The 20,316-nt window shown below is 44.4% G+C and overlaps 1 long non-coding RNA gene across 1 annotated transcript; it reads left to right on the top strand.

Moving 5' to 3' along the window:
* Positions 1-269: 269 nt before the first annotated feature.
* On the top strand, positions 270-4,465 carry LOC118651704. The gene is made up of 3 exons (XR_004966322.1): positions 270-517; positions 877-1,001; positions 3,415-4,465. It is a non-coding gene; the product is annotated as an uncharacterized LOC118651704 (long non-coding RNA).
* The last annotated feature ends 15,851 nt before the right edge of the window (positions 4,466-20,316 follow it).

Here is a 20,316-nt window from a genome sequence, read left to right on the forward strand (position 1 = left end):
TCAAAACCCTTCAATGACATCCTGTTATCCAGAAAGCAAAGTTCCCATTTTATAATAATCTATGATCAGCTTTCTCGTTCCACTCAATGGCAGATACTCCCAGTTGTCTTCCAAATTCCATTCTCTCTTTTTTCCTTAATATGGTAATAGCACCACAAAATCTTAACTGAGCACATTAGTCACCATAATAGAATCTATGAACAGTCTTTAGCAGTAGATGTGGCCATGTGACTAGTTCTGACTAATGAGTTGTAGGCAGAAGTGTCCCATGGCAGCTTCTAAGAGAGTCTCTTAAAAGACAGTTGGCTCGGGCCTTTGTTCCTTTTATTTTTCTTTTCCCCCTTTCTGCTGTTCAGAATAGAAGCAATGGCTAAATCTGGAGTAATTATTTTGAACTAGGAAGGAACCTTAGATATGGAAGCCAAGTGTAGTGAAACAAGTCAAATGAACCTGAGTTTCTGAAGACTTCATTTCACTCACTCACCGTACCAGTCCACAATTTATTTGTTCCCCACTGGTAACGTATTCCCAATCTCATTTTTCTGCCTTCTGTAGTCACAACCAGGCTGAACTGTTTGCTGTTCTTGAACTCATCATATAATTCTTTGTTTCTTTGCCTTGCCACTTGCTGCTCCTCTGCTTTATGCTTCATCTTATGGGCAAATTTCATCTTATTATGACACACTTCAAAGGCCTCCTCCTTTGAAAAGGCTACTCATTCACAGCTAACTAAATCTGGTAATTCTTTCCTTTTGCCATCACTCTATATAGTAGTACCTCTGCCTAATGTAGTACTTATTAAATGCCACAATAATTATTTTGTGGGTCTTATTTTGTTAATCTTCACCCAAGGATATTTTTTTTTTCCATTTTCAGAGAGAGTGGAAGGGAAGTTGGGAAGGAAAGAGAGAGAAAGAGAAACATCCATGTGAGAGAGACACATTGATTGGTTACTCACCGTACATACTCCAACCTGGGCCGGGATCAAACCTGCAACCCAGGTACATCCCCTTAACTGGGAATCTAACCTGTGACCCTTCGGTATGTGGGCTCTAACCATTTAGCAACGCTGGCAAAGGCGCCACTATCATTATTTTATTTACTTATTTGTTATACATAATAGATGGTGAACTCCTTTAGGTCATGATTAGGTTTTTTCTATCTTTGTATTTCCAGTGCCTAGCATATAATTGGGTCTAAAATTATACTAATTGAATGAATTAATACACTAAATAAAATTCTCTGAGCTTCCATTTCCTCATCTGTAAAAAGACAATAATAATAATTCCTACCCTATAGATTTTTTTGAGCATTACATAAATGAGAAATGAGAAGATTCTTTGTACATTATAAAACATTATCAAGAAAACTAAGATATTTTGTTTATCCAAATGTCTATTATCTGGCCAATCACCTTGCACAAATATAATTTCTATAGAACCCAAGGATATTGATCTACTTTAAATTTACAGGAAATGAGAACAAAGGATGAAATGGAAAGAGAGCACACTTCTGATCTTAGCAATGTAAAAATTAGTAATGTAACCCAGAGTTCTTAAGGTCAATTTAATTTCTATAGCTAGGTAGTAAAGTACATTTAAGTCCAACTGCCTTACAAACCCTTAGCTCCACATAACCTCTTCAACCCCTGGACAACCATAGCTCCGTGGAAATTAGTTCTACCTAAGTTTAAACAAAAAATAATATACGTCAAGCAGCTTCCACTTGCTGGAAGCACCTCTAGAACATAGACTTACGAGCTAAGAGCTCCGACAGTCATTGTTTCTCCATATCAGCTGCTTCAAGAGCAAACGAGACAGTCAGAGCTGGAGCCAGAGAAGAGGCAGGATGCACTCTTGTTTCTGCCTTATATTAGCCTAGGGCCTAGGCAGCCAGGGAACCCTGCACATCCTTTGGAGAAAACAGACCCTGTGGGGCGATAGACCTGCTCAGTTCATGCTAATTTCTCTCTTGGGCCTTATATTCTAAGCTCTTTATCATCATTCACCAGAGGCACTGTGTGATTCGATTCTGCTATGGTTCTTCAACCATCATGCCACGACCCTTTAATACAGTTCATGTTGTGGTGAACCCCAACCATAAAATTATTTTCGTTGCTACTTCATAACTGTAATTTTGCTACTGTTATGAATCATAATGTAAATATCTGATATGTAGGATGTATTTTTCATTGTTCGAGACCCACAGGTTGAGAACCGCTGCTCTAGATGCTTACTCTAGTCCTCTAAGACTTCCCAGCACCAAGAGCTCATGTCTGAGAGTTTAAAGCCCCTTTTGACAGCAATCAATTCGCCCCAACAATTCCTGTGGAATCCAGTCTTGTTTCTGCTTATATTTTCCTGTCTGTGGGGATGGAGGAAGGAGTGAGGGAGGATAGGCTTAATATTATGAATCAATGGCATAGGCTTTAAAAGCCAAAAGTATTTGTAAGATCTTTAAAAAATATAGAAGATTTATCTACTTTCACTCTTATTTAAACTGGTTTCAGAAGGAAACATAGGGTTCAAAGTGAAGTTCGGGCTCTTCTCTGTATATTTGCAAATGCACAAAGCTGGGTCTGTTATGTCCTGTCTGAAATGCTATCTATTTGTACAGCTTTATGCATCTCTTCACAGAACACCCATGAAGTCACAGCTCATATTTCTGCTTTAAATATTCGATCTTTTGGCTTTAAACACCCATAAGGGTTATTTGTCAAAACGGATCTTAAACCTCTCCCATAGCTCTGCAGCAGATCTTTAAAGTAATGCTGTAGGGGTGGGAAGGAAAGGGTGGGGGAGACAAGAAAAGTCAGCCATTCAGAAAGCATTTATTGAGTGCCAAGTACATGCAGAGCATATGGTATCTAGTAATAGGTGCTGTGAGGGGGATAAAAAAAGAAATGGAATACACATTCTTGCCTTAAGATGAAGGAGACAGAGACGTAGCACTGTCAGTTCAATCTTAGATGCAGACATTTTAACCTTGCTTTCCAAACATGTTTGTATGAAGAGCAGAAGCCAACAACCTGGAGCCTGTAAGAACGTTGTAGCAGCATCAGTATGTGTATGCGTGTGCATATACACAAGCATGTGTGGGGAAGGGGGAGAGAGAGAGGAGAAAGGGTATGTGAATGTAGGGGTGGGATTGGGGGCGAACAAAGAATCATGCCTTGGGAAGAAGGTCCCTTCTTGTTGTGTTCCATCCATCACTTTCTGACCCAATGCCTTTGCTAAGTTTTCTAAGACCCCTGTAGCGAGCTCCCATGTCCCCTTTTTAGCAGCAATGTATTTGCTCCCATCATCTGCCTGACCCTTGGGATTCAGGCTCTTCGCTTTTCCAGATTTGTTTTTGTTTGGGTCTTTTATAAAGACAACTTGCCTTGCTGCTCCTGACCATTCATTTCTCCTACAGGCCTCCTTGGTTCTGAACTGTGTGTGGCCAGACACTTGGAAGAACACCTGTCATTCATGGGATGCGCGAACCCAGGAGGGCTGTCTCTGTGTGCTCAGGCAGATGTGACCTCCCTTAGCCTGCCCACAGGAGACTCGACCACCCTGCCTTTGTGCTGTGAGTGAAGACATGGACACCAATGAGCCCTGAGGGAGGTGTGAAGAGTAGTGAAGAGTCAGGCAGACTTGGATTTTAATTCTATTTCCACCGTTAACAGCCTTATAAAAACACATTGAGCCCCAGTTTCTCCATCTGTCCAATGGAAATTCTCTCATAGTGTTATTATGAAAGTTTAATGAATTAATGTATGTAAAGTACTTAGCACACAGTAAGCACTTCATAAAATTTTAGTTAATATTATATATAATGAATGTAGTTTTCATTAATATTTATGCATTTGGCTTGAGACTTTTCTTCGAGGCCTAAGATACATTCTGTCCTACAAAGTACATGACTAAGAGAAAAACAGGAAATGTGACTTACTCCAGTCATTAAACATGCTTTTTTTTAAGTGTTGACTGCATTGCCAAGTACTGTATTAGGCCCCTCCCTCCAACCTTCCTGCCTTCATCCTGTCACAAACATTGATTGTGTGTCTATGAGGTGCTAGGCATTGGGTTAGATGTTAGGAAAATAGCAATGAGATAGACAAATATGTTCCCTACCATCACAGAGCTTATGATCCTGAGGGAAAGACCTATATTACATGAGTATAGCCAGGTGTAGAGCCAGGGATAAGTTCTAGGTACAACAATAGTGCTCGTGGCATATGGAGCATCTTATAAGATCTGCAGGGTCAGCAAGACTATGCTATGAGTTTCCATTTATGAGATCAGTTGTCAATAGTGTAAGTGATTTGGCTACATTGGTCAGTGGTGTTTTCATCATATTTCCCTAAAAAAGGCTGGCATTTTGTAATGAGATATCAATCAAATCCATGAATTTCCAACTCCATATTAAATGGCTTTTTATTGGAAGGTTTCTCATATAATACCTATTGAAAAGGGGAATTATAAAGCATCAAGATTTAAAATAATGATTTTATAGATACAATCTGGTATATGCTTTACTAATATTTAATGCAACGTGGTTTTTGTTAATATTTCTATTCTGAACTTAGTCACCCAGTGAAGACTTTGCTAGAATATATTTTGTATATCACCTTTCATTGATTAAGGCAAAAGCCCGAATATAAATATGGTTCTAAAACTTTTCAAATTATATCTGTAACTTTCTTCTGCAGCTAATAGCTTCAATCTCATTACACAGTGGACAAAGGGATAGAGAACTTATATTTTTTGATTATCAATTATGTGTGACTGCCAAATATAATCTCACTTAATTCTCACAGGAGCCCTATAAAAGAGGTCTTATTTCCATCTCTTTTTACATATTAGGAAATTGAGGCTCAGCAAGGTTAAGAAATTTGTCCAAATTTGCACACAGGGCAGGAATTCAAAGCTAAGACTAACTGATTCCAAATGGTACTCTCAGTTTGGACATGAATGATCTGACCATTCACAGAAAGCCATGCAAAAGAGTTTATTTCCACCCATGCATGGTATGTTTTAATTTATATAATTGCTGTAGGGCTGAGCAGTCACACAATAATCACAGTTTATCATATAAAATCCCTTATATCACAAATTGTGTGCAATTTGTTCTAGGCTCTAGGATTCCTTTCACTTTTTTGCCCTAAATCTATACTTCTTTTTTTTTTTAAATATATTTTATTGATTTTTTACAGAGAGAAAGGGAGAGAGATAGAGAGTTAGAAACATCGATGAGAGAGAAACATCGATCAGCTGCCTCCTGCACATCTCCTACTGGGGATGTGCCCGCAACCCAGGTACATGCCCTTGACCGGAATCGAACCTGGGACCTTTCAGTCCGCAGGCCGATGCTCTATCCACTGAGCCAAACTGGTTTCGGCCTATATTTCTTTGAAAATATTTTTATACACTATAATTTAAATTAATAATGAAGGCCATTCACAATGCCACAAACAGGAAAATGATAATATATATCTCACTCTAAGATTATAATTTTACTTTTCCATACTCATTAAAAGCTCTCTTTTTCAGCATAGCAAACTTATAAAATTTGCTCTCATTCAATGTGCCTAAAATTAAGCCAATCATCTTCTCTCAAGATTGGTTTCATCTTCCCTCTTTCTTGTTGCTTTCCCTTGGAGCCATCGGTGTCCCAGGCACCTGGAATCAAATTCTGTGGCCATCTTTGACTCTTCCCAACATTCAGACAAGCATCATTTATAATGAGAACTAGGGGCCCAGTGTACGAATTCGTGCACCTTGAAAGGAACTGTGGGCCGCAAGGCTCCTCCCACTACAGCCCCTGTTCGGCTCCTTCCACCACGGGCCCTGATCCCCTCTTTGCCAGCAGCCCCACTCCCACTGCTGCCACTCCCATGCGCTGATGGCACCAGCCGCTCTCACACCCATTGACAGAGCAGAGAGATTGGAGCAGAGCGATTGGGGCCAGCGCCAGCAACAGATGCAAGTGGCGGCTGCTGCCCTGATCACCCCTCAGGGGCATGGAGAAGCCTACAGAGGCAATTGGGGCTGGCAGCCACCACTTGCACCTGCTGACAGTGCTGAGTGATCAGAGCCAGCACCAGCAGCAGGTGCAAGTGTTGGGTGGGACTGTGGCATGCGGGAGCAAAGAATTTTCAGTAACCGCCAGAGACTTGCTCCGATGACAGTGACTGGTGCCCCACCTTAGTCTGGCGCCCCTGCTCACCTGCTCCACCATCCGGCTGCTGCCGAAGGCCACCATGTTCCACACTCTGCTGCCTGCTGCCAACACCCACCATGTTCTGCATGCACCCCCTGGTGGTCAGCACACATCATAGCAATTGGTTGTTTGGTTGTCCCGCCATTCTGTCTATTTGCATACTAGGGTTTTATATATTTAGACTAGAGGCCCAGTGCACAAAATTCATGCATGGGGGGGCTTCTCTCAGCCCAACCTGAACCCTCTCCAATCTGGGAGCCCTCAGGGGATGTCCTACTGATAGCTTAGGCCCACTCCCCGTGGTTCTCTGCTCTCTGCAGGACCCACTTGCCTGCTCGCTGGGTTGCCGTGGTGACCCGCAAGCAGGCCCTGCTGTCTGCTCTCTGCAGGCCCGCTTGCTGGCTAGCCTGGTCATTGTAGTGACCTGCAAGCAGGCCCTGCTGTCTTCTCTCTGCAGAGCCACTTGCTGGCTCACTGCAGGCAGGACTGAAAGGACTGGAGGACTCCTGAGGGTGGGCCTGGCTGCACCACCTGCCTGCTGCTCCCCTGGGGGGCTGAGGGGACTGGGTGGCACCATCTTGTAGCTATGGGCACCGCCATCTTTGTGATGGAGTGATGGTCAATTTGCATATTCCCTCTTTATTAGTTAGGACTTGAGGCCCATTGCATGAAGATTCACGCAATAGGCCTTCCTTCCCCTGGCTACCCGCACTGGTTTTCCTCTGGGACCCAGGCCTTTGGTCTGGCCATTGCAGCAAGGCTTGGCTTCTCTGCTCTGGCCTCTCCTTTTATTTCTTTTTCCAGCTCCTCCAGTGGAGCCCAGGGCAAAGACCCAGGCCCCCTGAGACCCAGGCCCCCAGTCGCTCCTTGAGCAAAGCCCAGGCCCCCAACCCTCCTTGAGTGGAGCCCAAGGTGGTCTGGAGGCCTGGTTCACCCCTGGGGATCCAGGCCCCCAGCCACTCCTTGAGCAGAGTACAGGGCCGGTGGGAAGCTTGGCTTCCTCAGTCAGCGGGGGCAACCCAAGCCTCCTGCTTGCTCCAGCTCTGTGGCCGCTGCTATCTTCAGTCATCTGCAGTCTTCGCTCCGAGCCTGCGTGTGCAAATTAACCGCCATCTTTGTTGGGTTAATTTGCATAGTTGCTCTGATTGGCTGGTAGGTGTAGCGGAGTGATGGAGTGATGGTTAAGTTGCATCTTTTATTAGTGTAGATAACTTTTGTATCAAGCACAATAGAAATTCACTCTCTCACTTGACCCAGTCTTCATAGCAGCCCCACTAATGTAATTGTTATACATTCCATTTACCCATGAGGAAACTGAGCTTCAGATAAGTCAGATGCATATAATTGGTGAAGACTTGAACCCAGATATTTATGGACTACAAATACCATCCATTCTTCCTTCATCATTGAGCCTGTGCACATCCATTTCCTTTCATTTTCCATGAACTCACCTTGAGTCAGACTTACATTTCTTTATGCTCAAATTAGTTTTGTGGGTTTTTTTTAAATCCTCACTTGAGGATATTTTTCCATTGATTTTTAGAGAGAGTAGAAAGGAGGGGGGGGGGGGAGACAGAGAGAAACATTGATGTGAGAGAGACATCACTTGGTTGCCTCCAGCATGTGCCCCAACCAGGGCCAGGGATAGAGCCTACAACTGAGGTATGTGCCCTTGACCAGAATCAAACCCAGGACTCTTTTGTCCCAGGCCGACACTCTATCCACTGAGCCAAACCAGTAATAGATCAAATTAGTTTTTAACCATTCTCTTTCCTCCACTTCAGGCCAAATTCTGTGCTCCAAACCAGATAAAGCTTCCCAACTATGCATCTTTCCCCATTGTTTAATGCAGTAGCTCTGAAGCTAGTAAAAATCAAACACGTATGGTGTTTTACTCATTTACAAAAAAGAAACTGTTCATTTCTTAAAATAAGCATTTAAAATTTAATATTTTAAATACTTTTTTCTTAATTTTTTTCTTAAACTCTTATCCTGATCATCAGCTAATATATGTATAGTTATTTCATATTGCCTGCAAAAATTAGGGTCTCTGTCATATGTCAATTTGAGAATCACAGACCTAGGTAGTAAATGCAAAAATAATGGTCAATACCCTCTAAACTCTGTTCCCAGGTCACATTTCTACTCCTCATTAATCAGACATCCCTGCCTGTATGCGGGGGGCTGAAGTGCCTAGCCCAATGCTTGGCACACAGAGTATTCAATCAAAGTTCTTCACCCATTAGTCTCCCCATTACTCATAGAAGGCTTCTGCTATGGTACATTCCTGTGCTTTGTTCATGCAGGGGCCCTGTTCCCAACTTCTTCCCTTCCTCTCCTTTTTGTTATGTTTTGAAATATAATACTTAATATTTAGTGGATGCTTCTGATGCTCCAGGTACTACCCAACAGCATTACATGGATTAGCTCATATAAGCTTCCCAGTACTCTATGTGGTGGGTACTAGCAAGACCCCTTTCTGGGCCTCAGTTTCTAAATTTGTAAAATAAGGATTAAAATAATATCTAATAGGATCGATGTGGGAGTTAAGTGAGTTAATACATGAAGTGACTAGGATGTGGTAAGCACTTAATAATATATTAGCCATTATTGTTATTATGACACCTTCTAATGTGAAAATTTAAAGCTCATATTGATTAATGACTTGCTAGTAGCCACTAAAGCCAAGATTTGGACTCAGCCATGCCTCCAGAGTCTGAACTCTCAAACACTGGGCTCCACTACCTCATTTCCCTATTTACTCAAATAGCCCACCCCTCTAGGAAGCCTAGGTCACTCATTCAGGTTCCTAACATCTCCTTAGAATGCATCATTATGTGTAGCATAACGTTCCACTCACATAAAACCTTAAATACATGAAATAGTGTCCAGCTTTGTTTCAATTGTATTAACGATTAGGGACAGACCTATATTAATGACATAATATTTGCATTTCTTACTTGTGCTAGGGCTCCACCAGCCCTCTCCCAGGTTCGGTGGTTTGCTATGAGGACTCACAGGACTCAGCATATAGTCATGGCTATGATTTATTACAGCAAAAAGATACAAAGCAAAGTCAGCCGATGGAAAAGGTACATGTGTGGGACAAGACCCAGAGGAAACCAGGCACTAGCTTCTCAGAGTGCTCTCCAGTAAAGGCACAGACCCACTGACTCCCCCAGCAATGAGTTGTAACAACATGTGTAAAGTGTTGTCTACCAGGGAAGTTCATTAGAGACTCCGTGAGGGTTTCTACTGAGGGCCGAACATGTAGGGACTCTGCCTAGCATGTAATAAAATTCCAACCTGGGAATTCCTTTCCCTATTCTCTGTGGGAATATGGAAGCTTCCACATGAGCCTCATTGCTTGTACAAACAGTTTAGGCACAATGAGTCACTTGTAAGTTCTGAGGATGTGGGAATCCTCCTGTGATGGTTAGACCTACATGTCAATTTGGAGGAATTTTTTTTGGATGAGATTACATTTAAATCAGTGAATTTTGAGTAAGTGGATTGCCTTCCATAATGTGGTGGGCCTCATCCAATCTTCTGAAGGTCTGAGTAGAACAAAAAGACTGGCCTCCCCAGCAAAAGGAAATTGTCATGCAGACCGCCTTCAGACTTTGGATCAGCTCTCCTGGGTCTCCAACCTGCCAGTCCACACCAAAGATTTTACATGTGCCAACTTTGATAGATACACGAGCCAATCCCTTTCTATACATACGTACACATATCCATTTGGGTCTGTTCATCTGGAGAACCCTACCTAATACACCTCCCCAAACCCAAGTCCCACATGCCAGTCAAGGGTCCATCTTGCAAGCAGGTCTTCCTATGAATAGCAGTCTCAGGCCTTCTATGTTAACTCTTTTCTGTATGCTACTAACCTTTATAGCTGCAAAAGCCACAGGGCAGTAATACCATGGAGCAGCAGAGCCCATGAATGATAAGAAATTATGAGGTGGAAAGAAAGTTATTAGAGAGAAAGTGGCTGATGGTGGCAGAGAAGTGGAAGCCACCCTGGAAACCTGGAGTGGGGGCTTCCCTCCAAGTGGGAAATGGCAGGTGTCTGTAGCTGGGGGGACAGAATGAGCAGGTAACAAGATGGTCCTTTGTTCCATAAAACCTGACTACATAATTGGGGTTTGTGGCAAATTAAAGATGGCCAGAAATTCTCTGCCACTCTGCATAAAGACGTAGAATATTTCCCCCTCCTTGAATCTGGGCTGACCTGTGATTTTCTTTAACCAAGAGAACACGGCAGAACTGACATTGTGGCTATTCTGGGCATAGCCTTACCAAGGCCCAGCAACTACTGCTTTTGTGCTCTTGGGAGCCACGTATCACCATGTCATGCGGTTCGGTTACTCTGCAGGAGAAACCACTGGAGAGAGAGAAAGAGAGGGAGAGAGAGGGAGAGAGAGGCCAGGCCAGTGCCCAGCTGTTCTAGCTCTCCCAGTTGAGGTCTGTGCATGTGAGTGATGTTGTTCAGGATGTTCCAGCCCAGTTGAGAGTCCAGATGACATTACCTACATGAGTGACCCCAACCAAGACCATCACAAATTTTGCCCTGCTGAGCTCCACTCATATTACAGAATCAAGAGCAAATAATAAAATGCTGTGATCTTAGACCACTAACTTATTTTTTTAAAGAATAGTTAATTGATTTTTAGAATGAGAGGAAGGGAGAGGAGAGAGCATAACATCAATCAACTGCCTCCTTCATGCCCCCTACTGGGGATTGAGCCCACAACCTGGGCTTGTGCCCTGACTGGGGAATCGAACTGGCAACCTTTGAGTGCCCAGGACAACACCCAACCAACCGAGCCACAGATAACTGATATGGTAAAGCAACTGAAAAGGTCTGAGGGCAGTGGCTTCATTCAAATGGTAGGACACCAGAGAAGAAAGCAGAAGCTGTCCGGGGCTAAGGCAGCAGGATGACTCCATGGGGCTCGGCACAAAGTACTCTTTTCCAGTTCCCACTGTTTCACAACTCTGACACGTGTCACTTCACAAAGGAAACACTCTGTACCCTGCTGAGTTAAGCTCCACCCTAGAATCCCTTCCAGACCTTCCCAACCCTCAAACCTACGTAAGTTTGTGAACAGTTGATTGAGATCCCATGCCCAGTGAGTCATGTTTGTCTTCCGAATGCCTATTGCCTGAGTGAAGATCTTAGATCATCGAAGTCCCACACCCTGAAGCTCATGTCTCCATTCAGGAAGTCAATACACCGTAGAACCTCAGCTCTGGCAAAGATTCTCAGCATGAGCCTTAAGTACGGACATGCAGAAAGCCAAGTCAGTGAATCCAAATATGGGGTAGTTACCTCCAAAACCAGTCTAATTTTATTGGCAGAATTCATTGGTCATTTAGTTGTAGCAGAAACTGAATCTATGAGTGGTTGTTGCAAATATTTTCATCTCTCATTTATGGATGTGGGGAGGGAGAGAGAGAGAAAAAGAGAGAGAGAGAGAGAGAGAGAGAGAGAGAGAGAGAGAGAGAGAGAGAGAGATTTTCAAGATTACCAGAGCCACTCACCAAATCAAATTTGAAGTGAAGGCAGGGATGTATTCAGGGCTTTCTCCACTATTGGCAGTTATTAGTTTTCACTGATAATGTTTGTCTGTCCATAGAGAGGGCATAGGTACAACACAGCATTTTCTGTTTAGTACTTAAGCAAAACACATTTCCTCTTTGTGTTTTCCTGAGACACTTGATTGGTTTCTTATGGGTAGTCTCAGCCATCTCTTGGGGGACAGGAGGCTGGGGGAAGAGAGTTCTAATAAAAAATAAATTCCCAAAGGATCATGTGTGGAGAAAGAATGTCTAAGCCCAGCCAGCGGGCAGCGTGTGGAGAGGCTCTCCCTGCTGGTAATTTTTGGAGAAAGAATTGCCTGAGTTAGAAATATGACATTTTCCTAGGCCACCTCTTTTCATCTGATAAAAAAATGACCACTTTTCAATATGTTCATATGAATGAGAGTATAGCTAGGAGGTAATCTAAAATGATAAATCAGAGTGAATAAAATTTACTTGTGCGTATCCAGTCAGTAGACACTCTGTTTTGTTTATAGCATATGGAGAATCCATCCATCCATCATCCATCCATCATCCATCCAACAAATGGTGATTAAACACCTACCACATGCAAAGCCTTACAGAGACACATTAGGTAGAGACCATACTTCCTGCTCTCCAGAAATTGCTTTACAATCTCATAACGGGGACAAGACAAGATGTGAACACAAAGACCTATGATCAAGGTAATAAATGAGTAAGTACCACAGGAGAGAAAAATACAGTGAGATGAAAGTTCAGAAAAGGGAGACATCACTTCTGGCCAAAGGAAATATAGAGTAGAATGATTTCTTAAAAGTATAATCTATCACCCTCCAACTCCTGGTTTAAAAGCCTCACAGTTATTAGCTATATGACCTTGGGCAAATCATAAATTTTCTGTGTCTTAGTTTGCTTATCTTTTAAAAGGAAGGGTTGGACTAAATGATCTTGAAGGTCCTTTCCGCTCTAAAGTACTGGGATACATAATTTTTCATGAGAAGGCCCAGCAAAAATATGTGACAATCTATTCTTTATACAACCAGAGTAACTCCTGAAACCTAAATAAGATCAGGTTACCCATGGCTGAAAACCCTTTCATGGATGCATTTCAAAGAAAAATCAAACTCCTTTTGATGGTTCACAAGGTCCTGCATAGTCTGGCCTTGCTCTGTCTCTAACCACAGAGCCCAGATCTCCTCCCTCCCCTGCTCTCCTGTCACAGGGACCTCTTTTCCGTTCTCTGAATGCACTAATCGGACCCTTCACACATGCCGTTCCCTCTGCTAAGAATGCCTAAAAGCAGATGTGTATGTGCATGTATAATTTTTATGAAAGGAGTAAAAACACACAACTGAAAAGAGTCAAATGATATTACAAGATTATAACCCAAACCCATAGGGTTGGGAGACTGGGGAATAGAAATCATATTCAGTGTATGGACTGTGGATAGACTCTTGTGTCCATACACATCTCACCTACTTCTCCTGGGCCTGGCCTCCTGGATATGGAGCCATTCAACTTTTCAATGGAATAAAAACCCTCTGGATTCCTGGCAGGCTGAGGGAGGAAGAGTGGCCTGGATAGGTGAGGTGGAGGGGAGAAGCTGGGGGTCTCAGTGTGCTTTATGCGGACTTTCATATCATCCTCCTGATTTCTTCCCCACGCCTTCACCCTTGTCTGCCACACATAGGCGTCTTCACTTCCTACAACTTTTCTGGGAAGTTTAGTGCTGTGACTTGGCTCCTTTTACACAAGCATCCTGGTAGCAAGCACTTGTCATTCATCATTCTTCGTTTTGCTAAGTCCTCCTTCCACTTTTTATCTTTCAAAAATATGTTCCCTCTTTGCAACCACAAGGCTTTTTCTCTTCACCTATTCTCTTTATCCTTCTCAGTTTCTTTCTCATTAATAATTCCTTTTATACTCAATTTTGGTGGGGTTTGTGGAAGGTGTAAGGATGAATGAATGTCTTCTGTCTTCCATGTTTAACTGGAGTGTCTCCTCACTTATCTCACTTTTAAACTTGCATCCTTTAGCTGTCAGGTTCCAAATCAGAGGTGAGCTTCCCTGACCATATGTCTAAGTAGACCCTCCTGTAATTATCTATGAGAGTGTCCTGTCTGCTTCCTTCATCTCATTTAATATGATTTAAAGTTTGTGTCCTTATTTACTGACTTTCTAATTTTAAATACAGGTGTTTATTACTTTAAGGCCTGTTTGCTTCCACTAGAATGCAAGCTCAGGAAAGGCAAGAGCATGTCTATTATCGCCAACCAATTTAAACTGGGTGCTTAGCACAGCCCCTCACCATAGCAGGGACTCAAGGATGCTCACCGATAAATGTTCACAAACATGAGGATCAAATCTTGGACTCCACTGACAGAGGACACACCACCAGGTGAGAGCAGGCTGGGGGAAAAAGGCAATGATTTAGCAAATGGCATGTGAGCATGGATGCTGGAGCCAAACTTTCTGTGCTCAAATCCTAGAACAACCACTCACTTAGCTGTGCAAACATGTGGATAAATTGCATAAAATGAAGGCAATAATAGCACTGCTGCCTCATGGGGCTATTGTAAAGATTAGAATGAGTCCACACATCTACAGTTCTTAGAACAATGGCTAGCACACAGCGAGTGCTACATTAGTGCGGCTGTTATGTATCAGAGCACTTGGTTTGGGAAGGCCTTGGCTAGGTGAGACTCAATGCTTCACCCTGAAAATGTAAGGCTAAACTTCCATGGGATATAACCAACTTGGCACTGCATGTCTGGAATGCTTAGGATCCAATTTTGCATTCTTGGTTCTACTGCTTAGGTTTTCATTCTGTTTCTACTTATGTCCAGTAGTTTATAAAGTAGAGCCCCTCCTAGCCCCAAACAAAAGATTCCTCCTTGGGGACAAGGTACAGTGGGGCGATGGGGTAAAGGATGCTAGGAAGGAGGTAACTTGATAGGCTTAAAAGAATAGAAAGCTTGGAGAAGTGGGTGTGAGAGTGAAGGAGGAGGTTTGGGCACAGACAGATGTTGGTTGAAATGCCAGCTCTGCCACTATGAACTGTGTGACCTGAACAGTTCACTGGACTTCTTGGTGCCTCAGTTTCCTTGGCTATGACAAATATAATAATAGGAGATGATGTACGTGGAAAGTTAGGCCAATACCTGGTGCTGAGGAAAATGCTCTAGCATTTTAATTATCATCATTATTATTAAGACTAGAGGCCCGGCGCATGAAATTCATGTGTGGGTACAGTCCTTAGGCCTGGCCTGAGATCAGGGCCATCTTCCCAGGCTGCCCACAGCAGGCCCAACCCCCCACTGTCACCCACCCCTGGTTCCCCATTTGCCATCAGGCGATCTGAGCCTGATGGTCGGGGGAAGGGTCCGAGAAGTTGGCTGTTCCCACGAGCTGGCCAGCCCATTTCTCACCACAGGTTGCCTTCTGTGTGTGGGGCAACTGGTAAGGTCGGGGCCTTGGCTTGGCACCACTCACATTCCCCATTGGGCGATCAGAGCCTGCCGGCCAGGGAAAGAGACTGAGAGGTGGTCAGTGCACCTCATAGTGTCTGGTCGAGCAGTTGTTCTAGTTGTTCTGCCATTAGGGTCAATTTGCATATTACCCTTTTATTATATAGGACTAGAGGCCCAGTGCACAAAAATTTGTGCACTCAGGGGGAGGGGGGTCCCTCAGCCCGGCCTGTGCCCTCTCACAGTCTGGGACCCCTCAGGAGATAACGACCTGCTGGCTTAGGCCTGCTCCGGGTGGCAGAGGGCAGGCCCAATCCCTAGGTGCAGCTCCTGGTCGGGCTCAGAGCAGGGCGATCGGGAGGTTGTGATGCCACCCTCAGTCACGCTCAGGGTAGGGCCGATTGGGGGGTTGGGGCACCGTCCCCTGTCACACTCAAGGCAGGGTCGATGGGGAGGTTATGGCTCTACCCGAGCCGTGGACAAACTACGGCCCGCGGGCCAGATCCGGCCCATTTGAAATGAATAAAACTAAAAAGAAAAAAGACCGTTACACCCTTTTATGTAATGATGTTTACTTTGAATTTATATTAGTTCACACAAACACTCCATCCATGCTTTTGTTCCGGCCCTCCGGTCCAGTTTAAGAACCCATTGTGGCCCTCGAGTCAAAAAGTTTGCCCACCCCTGCTCTACCCCGTCACACACAGAGCAGGGCCTGTGGGGGAGGTGGGGGTTGGGGTGCCAAACCCTGTCACACACAGAGCAGGGCCGATCAGGGGTTTGGGGTGCCGCACCCTGTCACACACAGAGCCGCAGGGCGATCAGGGGGTTGGGGAGCTCCCCCCTATCAGGCACAGAGCAGGGCTGATCAGGGGGTTGGGGCGCCTTCCCCTGTCATGAACAGAGCAGGGCGGATAGGGAGGTTGTGGCCCCGCCCCCTGTCACACACAGAGCCGCAGGGCGATCAGGGGGTTTGGGCGCTGCCCCCTGTCATGCTGATCCCGGTGCCGGGAGGCCTCTCGGCTCTGCTGATCCCGGTGCTGGGAGGCATATTACCCTTTTACTATATAGGGTACAGGCCTGGTGCACAGTGGGTGCCGCCTGGTTTCCCCTGAAGGGTGTCCTGGATCAGGGTGGGGGTCCCCACTGGGGTGCCTGGCCAGCCTGGGTGAGGGGATGATGGCTGTTTGCAGCTGGTCACACACCCTTCAGGGTGGGGTTCCCACTGGGGTGCCTGGCCAGTCTGGGTGAGGGGCTGAGGGCTGTTTTCAGGCTGGGGGTGACTGAAGCTCCCAACCACTCCATTTTTTCTTTTTTTTTTTATTCTGGGCCAGCTTTAGCTTTGAGGCTTGGCTCCAGCTCTTAGGCCTCTGCTGCTGAAAGTAGGTTTCTGGCCTTTGCTTACAATGTTGTGATCCTGCTGGCTGAAGCCTAGCGACTAAAGCAGGTTTCTGGGGTTTTGTTTAGCTTCTATATTTGTTACATAGTTGCTTAAGTTGCAGCTCAGAGGCCTGCAGTGGCAGGCGGGGAACGTTGGATTCTTCCGTCACTGAAGCAAGCAAGCCTCATGTTAGTTTCAAGCTGCCTGGCTGCTGGCCGCCATCTTGGCTGGCAGTTAATTTGCATATTGCCTTGATTAGCCAATGGGAATGGTAGTGGTCATACGCCAATTACCATGTTTCTCTTTTATTAGATAGGATAGGATTATATAGAATAGAGGCCTGGTGCATGAGTCGGGGCTGGCCAGCCTGCCCTGATGGGGGCCCTGGATCAGGGTGGGGGTCCCCACTGGGGGGCGGGGCCAGCTGGGGTGAGGGGCAGCGGTCATTCTGGTCTCTGGTGGTCTGGTCATTCTGCCGTTTCAGTCACTGGGCTTTTATTATATAGGATTAGTCAGTTTACAAGTGCAGGCCCTCTAGCTAAACACCCTGGCACTGGCTAACACCCTATGAACTTCATTCATTTCTCTTCCCCTTGAAGTAGCAGGCCTGTTTCCCAGATCTTAAGACTTTGGATTACAGATTTATACTTGTTGATGCTGAGTTTTGGGGTTTTGTTTGTTTGCTTTTATCTTTGCATAATGAGGCATTATTCTGAAATTTCTTGAATACGTAGGCCTATTCAGGGTCTAATAAATTTCAAAGTCCTTCATTGCACGGTTTTCTTTCAGGGCCATGAGAAGGCCCATACCATGTGTTCACATGGTCCTCTGGGTAATAAAACTTGTGAAAGAGTAATAGACAACTACCATCAGTTAACACTACTGTCTCTTTCCACTACAACTTCCACTCTGTCATACTTCCCCTCATGGTCAGGGACATTTTTGACAACCAGCTAAGGGAAAGTTGAGTTTCACTGGGATTTACTGAGATATGTTTCCATAGGTCACAGGCTCTTCTGGCCTCCCCAGCGTTGGAATGGCTCCCAGCGGCACTCCTGAAAGAAATGCACTGCTGGCACAAAGGGCAGTGGCCAGAAGTCCTGTCACGACCAGACTATAGCCTATACTACGTTGCAGAAGCACTGGAAACATGAGTTGTGGAGAAGAAACAAGGTCTGAAGTAGTCAGAGACAGAAGCTAGTCTGTGGAAAGTTCTTTCAATCTTCAGACGTGTAAGGTTGGAAGCCAAAGATTGACTAAGTCAATAGTCAAAAACACCAAAAAGAAAAAACAAATTTAATCATTCATGATAGAATGGAGGCTTCATTGTTCTTCTCCTTTGACAAGAGCCCATGGCAGCCTCACCCCACCCCTCCAGCCCAGGAAAAAATGTTCATCCAGGTCTCTGTTATTTCCACCTGCCTTGCGGCCACCAGTGCCCTGGCAGCTCCTTGAAGGAGGGAAACACTCCTGAATCACTCCGGTATGCTTAGCACAAGAACAGGCACAGCCAAGGTTTGTTCATGAAACAAATAGGCGTATAAGTGATAGTCTATATCTATTGACATACAACAATGAATCTTCATGCATGTGATCACTCTTCACTTAACAGCTCAAACTCTCCTAACCCTAACTAGGCAAATTGCCCTAAACTCCATGAGCTTTGGAGCACAGAATATTTTCACCAGAGGGATATCCTCTTTGTTTTTCTATGGTTGAGCCTTCATTCGTAAGTTTTCTTCTCCTTTCCTTTTTATGTGCTTTTTCCCTAGCCTCAAACTCTCACTAACACATATGTGTGCATGCATGCACACACACAACACACGCACAAGTTTTTGCTTATATGCACTGGAGGAATCAACTGTGAATTACTGAGGCTTCTGGTTAGTTACTTTATTTAACACGTAAATTTGTTGCCCACGTTGCTATGAAATCTGGAGAGAGCAATGAGAGAGGAAGTCCTGCGGTCAGGAACGAGCAGTGCCCTGGTGAAGGCCAGAGAGGTCTTGCCCCAGCTGACAGTCTGCAGGAGATGAAAGACACTGATCTTAAATGGGCCTCAGGAGAGAAAATGCATGTCTCAGACTAAACCTCTGTTAGTTTCTCATAGGTCAACAGGAAGGGTGCCTTCCTTTCCCAGCAATAACACAGTACCTTCATTGAGATAAGTGACCGCTCATTTTATTTCCTTACAGACTAGATTATAACCTTCTAAAATGAAACACCTCACCCTAGGATATGCATGGCATGGAATGGAGAGCTGCTATGTTGCCTGTCCAATATCCATTACCTGTTATTCTGATAACAGTCCAAGGGGTTTACGGCACTGGGAGCTCACACCATGCCTGGATTCAGGAGTAGGCCAGGGACTCAAATTGGGTAAGACATTGCTACCCCAGAAATTAAAATTTGAATAAAGTGTCAAAAATGAAAATGGCTGAAATTCTTTTATCTCAACCTCAGTGGCTTGAAGAAAATGTCCATTTATTCCTGGCCCCAGGTCCTTGAAGTTTTTCCTGTACTAAGATCTGCTATTTAAAATATTTTACTTCCCATCTACTCCTTAATTTTTTAATTATTTTCTTTCTTTTTCTTCTTCTTTTTTTTTTTTTCTTTATTGTTTCACTATGGGTTTCTGTAGCTTGTAGTCAAAGAACCTAGTAGATCCAGGTAGAGAAGTGGAGCTGAGATGTCAAAAAGGCCAATATCTGGGGCCGGGCCCAGTTATAATTGTAGAGCAGCAAAAACTTGTTTCTTGGAACTCCCGTTTCTTTTCCATTTGCCCCAGGCTGTGAAGCCAACATTCCCATCCCAACCAACAGCCACCTCCACAACACTCTGTGCCAAGGGACCCCCCTCAAGTTTCTCCCTAGCAATGCCTCGCCCTGAAAAGGCACTAACATCAGTCATCATTTATTCATCCACTGCTTTTCAAGCACCTGTTCCAGGTGCTTTTGATACATCAGTATGATCTCTGCTCAGTGCTGCTTTCATTCTAGTGTTGGGAAAAGACAAGGACCAAGTAAACAAATTAACAACATAATTGGGCAGAGTGATAAGCACTATGAAGGGTGACATGGTAGAGAATGACTGGGTGCTCTGGGAGGACTTCCCTGAAGAGCTGAGATGGGGCTCACTTGTGAAAGCCAGCCACACCTGAATATAGGGGATCAGGGGTGGTGGCAAAGCTCTCTGGGGAAATGAAGCAGCAAGTTCAAAGGCCCTAAGATGGAGACAAACGTGGTGTGCCATGGTCATGTATGTGTGAGGGATAGAAGCATAAGAGGCCAGAGATCTATGCATGAGCCATTGGGTTCAATGACATTGGGTTCTATAGATAATACGAAGAAGTTTGCATTTTATCTTCATTGTCATGTAAGCATTAGAGGAGTTGACATGATATAATTTATGATTTTAAAAGATAACTGATTGCAGTATAGATCATTTATTGTAGAACAGGGAATCCAGCTGGAAAGCCATAGTAGTAGTTGTTGCAAGAGAAAATGGGGCTTGGGCAAGAATGGAGATGGAGAAAAATGAGAAGATACAAAACATATTTTTGATGTGGAACTGAAGGTACTGGAGAAAGATGAGTGATGGTGTGTGCCATTTGCTGAGATGGGGACACCTGAGCAGGTAGAGGTATGATGGAGGAGGCAGAATGTTCAGCCATCCAAGTGGAACTATCTAGAGTCC

Source organism: Myotis myotis, unplaced genomic scaffold, assembly GCF_014108235.1.
Source record: "Myotis myotis isolate mMyoMyo1 unplaced genomic scaffold, mMyoMyo1.p scaffold_m19_p_3, whole genome shotgun sequence".
NCBI classification, from domain to species: Eukaryota; Metazoa; Chordata; class Mammalia; order Chiroptera; family Vespertilionidae; genus Myotis; species Myotis myotis.